The sequence below is a fragment of the Cottoperca gobio genome, chromosome 22, assembly GCF_900634415.1.
Source record: "Cottoperca gobio chromosome 22, fCotGob3.1, whole genome shotgun sequence".
Taxonomy (NCBI): Eukaryota; Metazoa; Chordata; class Actinopteri; order Perciformes; family Bovichtidae; genus Cottoperca; species Cottoperca gobio.
The window spans coordinates 18,539,953-18,549,896 of record NC_041376.1 but is presented as its reverse complement, the minus strand read 5'-3'; positions in this window follow the sequence as shown (position 1 = coordinate 18,549,896).

Below are 9,944 nucleotides of genomic sequence, written 5' to 3'. Positions count from 1 at the left end.
AAGCTATGGAACACTTTAGCTACAGACATTAGGGAGGCAAGCTCGCTCAATATCTTAAAAAGTAAGTTAAAAACATATCTCTTTACTTTAGCATTTTAATGGTGATATTTTATATCTCTTTACTTTAGCCTTTTTATGGTGATATTTTATATCTTTTTATCTATATATAATTTTTTTTAATGCTGCTACTCTATGCCACTTTAAACTAATTTAAATGATTTCATTCATTTTTGCTATACTTGGTTTAACATTGAATGTGTAAAGGTAACTGAGATAAATTTATCATTTAGTGTCTGTGTATATATCCCTGTATGTCTCAGTGTTCTTTGTCGGTTCGTCATTTTTGTTACTCTCATGTTCTACTTGTGCTATCCATGTTGCCTTGTACTTCCCTCGTGTACCCTCGTGTATCTTCGTGCTATCCTGTGTCAACCCTGGTTCGTGTTTTCAGTTCTATTTGTTACCTCGTTTTATATATTGGTAAGCTTTTGCTCTTTTGTTTAACCTCATCTTGCTTTCTGCATTTGGGTCCTCCTTATTACAAAACGTAACAGTGACATTGCCACCATGCTGGCCAAGGATTTCCACAATGGCCCGTTATGTTCCTGCCTCTCCTTCTCCTCTTCGTCAGATTGAACCCTGCTTCATCTACAAAAATGTATTCATGGGGCTTTTCCATAGAATCAAATTCAACAGAAGTTCACAGTAGTAGGTGTAAGTGATACACTACTGCAGAAGTCTGTCTTTCTGTATTTGTATGCACTCCTGATGTACATACACTACAATATAGTATTATTATATAATACAGTACTACAGTAACAGCAGGCTAGCACCATATAATTACTATATACTGTCAAAGTCAACATTATTTTCCACAACTCTTTCCTGAAGTTCATGGGGTCGGATGGTATTGTTTTGATGGACCATGTCCACAATGAGAGCTTCTTGCTATGGCGAGAACAAAGCATTCCTTCCACCCTCATGTGGCCGTCTTGCAATTCTACAAAAGTGAAAATGCACTTACAAATGTATGCAGAGAGTGACCTCTGCCATGAACTCTTTCGGTCTGTTTCTAGATCCCCAAACACATTGACAACACAAACATCACCCATTTAGACTCACGTATTGCCATTGCGTGATGAAATACTATGTCCAAGCTTTACTTTTTTTTCTGACCCTGTCACACAGAAATATTGTTGAACAGCTCTCCTCTCTCCCTTACAGGCTAAACACACTATGATTACAGAGACAGGGCTTTGGACTCTGGAGCGGTCTTTATTTAATTAACAGATTTTGACCTGAAATCAATTTGGCAGGCTACTGGATCTTGGCACCCTGATGTGTAAGTGCGAATGTCTAGCAACACACTCAGCTTCAACAACTAATGGCTGGCTTTTACACCCATGCACGCACGCACACACACACACACACACACACACACACACACACACACACACACACACACACACACATACACACACACAGCTGAAGTGAAGTTGCCAACCATGTCTATGTAGTCAAAGAAAATGGACATTTAAATGTAGTACAATCAAAGCTGAGAGCTTAATGGGACTTTTATAGATTTCTATCGCTCAACCACTCTTCCTCCTTGCCTCTCGCTCACTCTTTCCATGTGTTACTCTCTCCTCTGTACTTTCATTTTACAAAATCCCTTTTCATCCAACGGCTACAAAGATGTGAGATCTTTGCCGTGCAACTGCTGAAATTTACTTATTTCCACTCCCATCCCCCCCCCCCCCTCCCCTTGACCTCTAAATTTCTATTTCTCTGCTTCTCAAATATAATCAGCTGAAATCAAGGGCCACATTTTGCAATAAATCATCATTTTCATCTCTTTGCTAGTTGGCTTTAGTTTTGTGTTCCTTTGGTCTATTGTGTTTTGGTGTTGTGCTGCCTGGAAACACAAAGGCACCACTTTACAACTTTCCAAATTAAGCTTTTAGAAACAAAGCTTATCGCTCTGGCCATAAGCAAAAATCCAAAGCCGGCAAGAGAATGAAGGGGCATGAAGTGTTTTGTGTTTATTGACTGATAAATTAACCTCAAACTCAGACTGAACAAACACTAATGGACACAACACGTTTCAGAAGTTTGAATAAAATATTGTAGCATTTGAACAATGACAAACTCAGCTTGAACAAAAACACTAATAAAAATAAGTCACACAAAGCATGATGAACAAGACGTCTCTGTTTAAGACGTGTCTGGTGGGTTGCCCATATCGCCGCAGGCCACTGATGCTCTGAAGACCGCCACAGTCCAGGTAATTATTGAAAAACAATGGTACTGTTATACTGTGTTGTCAACCTAGTATCTACTGTAGGAAGCTATTTTCAGCTAAAGAAGACCCAAAAAACCTCATCATACATCCATCAAAAACATCAGTCACACAACAGTATCGGATGATTCTGTAGGCTATTGTTGTTATTGTTATGTTGAAAATTGCATCTTCAAAATGCTTTTTTAATCCTTTATCGGCCTAATTTGCCTGATTTTCAAATGCAGTGGAAAAGCAAACAATTTGCGCAATAGGGACTTTAAGTTCCCGGAAGTGTGGGGTTGTAATGTACTATTTAACACACACACAGGGTTATATGTATTAGCTGAACATTTTCTCTATTTAGCTTATGTCTGTCTGTCTGTCTGTCTGTCTGTCTGTCTGTCTGTCTGTCTGTCTGTCTGTGTCTCTCTCTCTCGCTTTAGATAGTCCCTACTAGACACTGTAATAACACTTTAAGTGTCTCTTTATGTGTATGGAAGTATGAGTTTCTGTGTCTGTCCTCTTTATCTACTTCACTTTGAATCCTCCACTCTCATGGAGCTTCTCTGTCAGTGAAACCTCTAATTCTATGCCCTTAGATATGTAGAAGCTCTCTATCAAACGGCGGGAATGTAAAATGTACAATCTTTCTTTTAGCTGCTAGATATTAGAGGATGCTTCACTTGGGCTACAGAAAAAAATATCAATGTGAGTTTCATTTTTAAAAAGGCAGCATACACAGTGGTAAAACTATGACTGAACAAGTAAACCCCATCTTTCCTTATCACACTTTTTAAGGCGAATTGTTTAAATGCCTATAATAGCCGAGACTAGAGAATGCATTAGCAATACCTGTCAAACTCAAGCCGTTAGATGACATGATTGAAATGAGGAAAACAATAACATTGAAAGCACTTTAACTGTAATTCTGCTGGTGTCATTCCTCAACATGCACACAAACCCTCCTCTCTCTCTCTCTCTCTCTCTCTCTCTCTCTCTCTCTCTCTCTCTCTCTCTCTCTCTCTCTCTCTCTCTCTCTCTCTCTCTCTCTCTCTCTCTCTCTCTCTCTCTCTCTCTCTCTCCATCCTCATTCCATCAAATCTCAAGTGTCCATTAATGTGCACCTGTGTGGCTGTCTGAGTGTTGGTTAAAGATAAATAAATAAATAAATAGTTTTTGAATTTGTAAGAAATGTGCTGAACAGAGGACCATTGAATTTAATTGTTTTAACCTAGAAAATGACGGTAATTGAGCATCATCATACAATTGTATTTCTGAATTGTTGTTCTGACTTCACGTGAATTTTCAGTTGAGAACTCATTTTTCCACCACACGAATGCAGCGCAAATGCCCTATCTCGCAACATTTACGAAAGTAAAACATTGTATACGCCCCCCGTGATTGGGATCCCCTGCTAACATTTTTAGGTTCTTCAGTGGCCAATACTACACCCTTACACCAAGTTTCATGAAATAATCGGGGTTCTCCCTAATCCTGTTGAAAGACAAACCGAGCCAGGTAAGACGGAACTCAACTGGGCGTGACATATGACAAAAATGGTGGAAGCCAAGAAAGAAAGAAGACTTGTTTAGTTGTGAAAGTCATTTCTAAGCCTTTCTGTCTCAGAGGATTCCAAACCCTCTGCTTGTACAGCTTCCTTGGGTTACCAGTGAAAGTAAAAGTATTGGAATTAGCTTCTATTCTTTTTGAATGTTAAATTATTTTGCTCCCAGGAGCAGTCAATCTATTTCCATTTCTTATTCTTACACTTTTTTTTTTGTCATTTCTCCAAGTTTCACTCTGGTCACATTCCTTTAAGAAACAGCTGTGCATTGTAGAAACTATGCTGTAAAATTATAGATATTATATATATAATTATAGATATTGTCAAATTGTCTAAGGGAAAATGCTGTCCTGGAAAACTTTCAAAACGGAGCAAAATGAAAGAAACTGCATTTCTGACAGACATCTAAATCACCTTTTGCACATTTTAACACATTTGAATTACCACTCTTCAGTTCATTAAGGGAAGTATATATGTGATCTTTCAACAGCTGGTGAAGAATAAAGAAAAACTGTAACACCACCAAAATGAAACAATGATGCACTTTGAATTCAGACTATTCAAAGAGAAAATGTTGCAGAATTGTTGAAATGTGGTGTTGTAAATGTATTTGAGTTACATCACTGTCAAATTACCAAAATATTATAGACTAAAGAATGTAGCTATAAGGTTGTATGAGAAGTTTTCATCAGTATAAGGCTTACATCATTCACAATGTCTAAAATATGTTAGCACTGCATGTCCTTCCACACTGATGCAAAAGGCAGAAATGGTGACATACGGCATAATTCTCTCATGCACATCAAATATGAAGAAGACTGTGTGTGTGTGTGTGTGTGTGTAACTAAAACGGCCACCTCTTCAATAATACAAAAGGATTTATCCCACTTTGAAACAGACTCCATGTGCTGAAGCAAAGAGCATTTGAAGTGAACCATTTAGTTCCTGTGTGTGTGTGTGTGTGTGTGTGTGTGTGTGTGTGTGTGTGTGTGTGTGTGTGTGTGTTTCTATGTTAAGCCATGGAATCAAAGTACAAAGAGATGGAATCACATGTGGTACTCTGTATGCCATGTACCTGTGTGTACCGGTGTGTGTTGTGCGTACCCATGTTTGTGTGTGTCCTTGTGTGTCCGTGTGTGTGATGGTGTATATGTGTGTGTACCAGTGTGTACGTGTACATCAAAATGGGTTTTGTCTATATGCATATGTGTTAATTTTTCTAATTTAAAGTATTTGTTTTTCAATGTCAATCTATATTTTAACCTCTCAAATTATATTATATTTACAGTAACTGGTACCCCAGTCACTTAGGGTTAAGGCGCAACAATGACCCAACTTCGGCCTTTTGTATCTCTCCCTCAATTCATATCGTCTCTCTACTCTGAAGTATCTAATAAAGGAATAAAGACGCTCAATAGTTACTGATGGTAGGTGCGAAAAAATGTCTTATTGTGATTTGGGTGAACTGACGTGCATATGCTGATTCCATATTTGTTCATTCAATATAATGATTAGAACTCACTGATATGTAAACAAATGGGAGGACAGACAGTCTGAGTTCTGACACATGGATTGGCAAAATGCTTGGATTCACTAGACTAGATTCAGGCAGCAGCTTCTCAAATTAAGTTGGTGTTGACCATCACTTTCCCGGGGTAAAATGCCAAAGGCTGCGGCATAGTTAAATCATCTGTCGCTAACTTACATTATTTCTATGAGTAACATGACAGACCAAAATAATAATTAAACATGATTCATGACTAAATATGTCAATCAATAATATCATCTGATACATTAATACTGAATGATAATGAATTCAGTGAAATGTGCGCATTTCCAGTACTTGTAAACATGTTAAGCCCTTTTGCTGGGGATGTAAATGACAAACTGCACCAGAAAGACATACTTTGCAATGCAAATGCAAATACATTGATCAGCTATGATCTATAAACATTAAATGAATCTTGACGGAACACCATGAAAAACAACCAGTTAAAAAACAAAAAGGATTTTTAATTAAAAATGGTTCTCAAAACATTGAAAAAGAAACACCTGGATGTGTGACAGGTACATTGGAGAAAAACACAATAAAAAAATAAAAAACTTGGGTACACCGTCTTGCTTACTGCTGGTATATTTATTTATTTTCACATGTTACGTTTTAGTCTGCTAGACCTTCATCAGCTATATGGAAACCTTCTGTCCAGGTAATTAGGTAAAGAAAGACTTTGTTATTAAAAACATCACACTATTAAGATATAGTAAAACTCAAGAAAAGGTATAAGTGAAGCTCCAGAATGAACTAGCTCTGTGGAGAACCATGACAGGTTCTAAGTATAGCTAACATGATAACACTGGGTTTTAAGTACGTCACCTTGGCGTGATACAACAGTTCCTCTACACGTATATCTGCAACTCCATCTGTCTCCCTTCCCATCTCTTTCTCACTTGCTTCTTCTGTTAGTTTAAAGTTCACATTACATAGCTCCTTGTGATGCCAAAAGTGAAAATGAAGAAGGAAAGAGGTGGAGAGTAGAGGGAGCATTGTTTCTGATCTATTCCCGGTGTCAACTCTACACTCTGTTTTTCAACGGAGCCCACCTTTCTCTCTCTATTAAGTCGGTCATCAGACAACTTAAAAGGAGATTTTGAATCTTTGATGCCAGGAAACAATCGAGTGACTTTGTTCTGCACAGGACCTTGTATGTCTCTGAGATTAATAAGATGTAGAAAGAGAAAGCAAGAGACAGAGATTGCTTGGTTTGGGAACCGGAGGGTCACCTGTTCAAGTCCCTGAACAGACCAAGTATGGAGTGTGGACAGGTACTTTCCGGGTACCAGTTCACCTCTTGAGCATTACCAAGGTGTCCTTGACGGGACCCCCATCTTTTGTTTTGTCCAATCAACAGTTGAAAACCCTAAAATATTGCTAAATAGCATAATCTTATCATTGTAAACATTATAACAGCAAACATAAGCATGCCATCATTTGTCATTGTTAGCATGTTAACATGCTAAGTACCTATAGGACTATAGACCCACTAGCGTACCCGTAGACCCAGAAAGCATGGTAACGGAGGGCCGTGTTTCAAGACGGGTCGGGTGGGTTGCCAATAGGTCGCTGCAGACCCCTGCCGCACTAAATTGTCTGCCCTGTTGACAGTCACACTGGGAGAGGGCCCGGTCCCCTTCCTGCAGAGAGAGAGGTAGCACAGCGAATACTTAACGGGTCCGGGCAAAGGGTGCTGTAAAGCTCAAAGTGGAAAACGTGGGCCATATTCAACCTTTCCAAGCCAACCAAAAGCCAATCGCAGCTAATAAGCAGAGGAACTAGCATGACTGAAGACTCTTAGTCTTGTTATCTTGGGTTTTGTCCATGTTTCACTGTGATTCTTTTGTTTTGACAAAACCCACAATAAATCTAGTGCAGCAATTCTGAATTATCATTAATTGGGCAAAGACATACAGTATTTGTTTTCCATCGCTATTCTTTTTTATGGCCACTTTTTTTTCAAACAAAGTCCAGCAGTTATGGGTTTTGTATTTGTAACTCTAAGGTGTTCAGTTAAGTCTCCTACACCTCAATAAATTATTTGTCTGGCGGATGATCTGTTCTAAAAATGAAGATGATCAAATATATTGCAGAGTTGTTCATAAAAGCTTCACCTTAAAATGCATCACTAGCTTGACTGCTTCTCTCCTAATATTAAAGTGGCAGAAAGAGAGAGAATAAAATATTGTCAATACATTGTTCCTGTCCAACCAAACCAAATGGAAAAACAACATTTACGATACCACAGACTCATATAAACATTTTCCATTCATCAGGCTACTTTTCCAATTGTCAAGAATATAAAAGTAAAGTCATGAAAATTGACATTTTCAGTAAAAAACAGCTTTTGTTGGATCTCGGAGTTCCCGTCAAACCATCAAAAAGAAAGTGAAAAAAGGCATTTCATGAAATGCCATAATTGAATAAAATACCGTCGGAAAACTTGACAGCAAGGAAGTTATTCCTAGAGTTAACTGTCAAGTTACAAACACATGCTGACACAAGGAAACACATGTCTGGTTCACAGTTTCTTTTTATTATTTTTATTTCTTTCATTTTGTTAATGTAATTTGTTATCAGCTCAATTTAAAAGCACGAGTGTTGCTATGCTATGCTTGTCACATACAGTATGTCCCTATATTTTCCTCTCTATAATTATCATCTCTTTACATTTGCAACCACTTGATTTCATTCATAGCCTCGCTGATAAATTGTATTTGTGTCAGAGAGCAAAAGAGAGATGTACAATATGCTTCCAGAAAAATTAACATGGAAAGGATGTCAGTGGGCATCTTCCTGTCTCTTTCCATCATGTCATTTTTCTTTTTCCCCACTTTTTCAACCGTTCACCTTTATTCCCCTTTCTCCTTCATTCCTCCACCCCCCTGTTGTGTTATGAGCAATAGAGCATAACAATATGAAGAGTCTCAAGTCAGTTTCAGTTTTCCTTCAATAAGACTGTAGATCACCTCTTCAGACAAACACACACACACACACCTTTATAATTGCATTCCATCTATGTGACATTTCCATGATTACCTCGAACGACATGTCTGTCTCACTGTTGGGATCATAACACGTGTGTGTGTTCTCTGACAGCATGACGCAAATGTGTGTGTGTGCTGTGTGTTTGCATGTGCGCAGCAGCGTGATGTAATGACTTTGACACAAGGACGCAAGTGGATGATTTCTCACAGATGCCTTATTTTAGTTTAAAATTTTCATTTCACAGTTAATTTTCCTCGCAAATCAGAAAACCATGGATTGAAATGGACTGGGATTACAAGCGTCCCAATGATGCTAAATAAAAAAATAAAAGAAGCTCATAACATTTATTGTTTTGCATGTTTTATTTGGTAGCCTAAGAATGAGTAACAGAAAAATAAATGCTACAAAAACACACTGGTATTAATATATTAAGCAACAAATGATCTGATCACAAGTCACATTATAACCATGTTATATAATATTGTTTGTATCTTAAAAAAGTGCTTTTATGTAATGTGTTACTGTCTCTTTTGCATCACCATAATTTACAAGTTTGCAAATGTTGCTGATCACTGCCCATCACTCATGAGATGTCAAACTTTGTAAACAGCACAACCTAATCTCCCAAGGTTCCTGAACTGAACGGCAGTGGCATTTTACATATTTAGCAAACCTTTATCGACAATTTTTCAAACTATGGTGTTGAATCCAAAATGCTTCATCACATTACCTCTCGGTCATGTGATAAAACAGTAGTACGAGTTATTTTGTGGGGGTTGTGACGCTCAAAACTATGCAGTTTTTTAAACAGCCAAAACATTAGTGACGGAGTAGGTGACGGATTAGGCGACAACGGAGCCTGTGACATATTGGCTGTCTGTATAGTATTTTTGCATATAGAGGGAAACAGATAAAAAAATATCTTAATCGACAATGTGAAAATGATCGCAATCGTTTTATCGCCCAGCCCTACCTCCTGTCATGTCTCGTCGAATTTGTTGAGTTGTTCATGTTGTCTTCCTGTTTTATTTTGTACCTACCTCTTGTTTTTCAACCCAGATCCCTTTACTTCCTGTCCTGGTGCGGTTTCCCTCCATCGTCAGCGTCTGCCCCGCCCCTGATTGTTTCCACCTGTTCCCACTCACCTCTTGTATAAATTGTCCTGTTGTGTGTCAGTTTGTCTTGTCATATCCTTGTGAGATCATGTGCAACTACCAGTGTTCCATGAAGTTTGCTATTCAGATAAATTTGTATATCCTCTGTGAAGTAAATAAACTCCTGATTGTATTGTGTCACATTTAATGATTATCACATGTACTCGTCCACCTCAATCAAAATGTATTATTGCACAACATGTATTTCTGCACAAATGTATAATGAGCACTATATTAGTTATGAATGTGAAGCACTGTAGGTTCTCTTCAAAGAGTTTCAGGTCTACCTCCATCTCGCCACAACAAGACTGCCCACCAAGGGGCATAACCACGCCAACATGGACCAATGAGGGACGACACCCTTCTGTAGAGAATATAGAAAAAATCGGCTGAGGGTATTTTTGA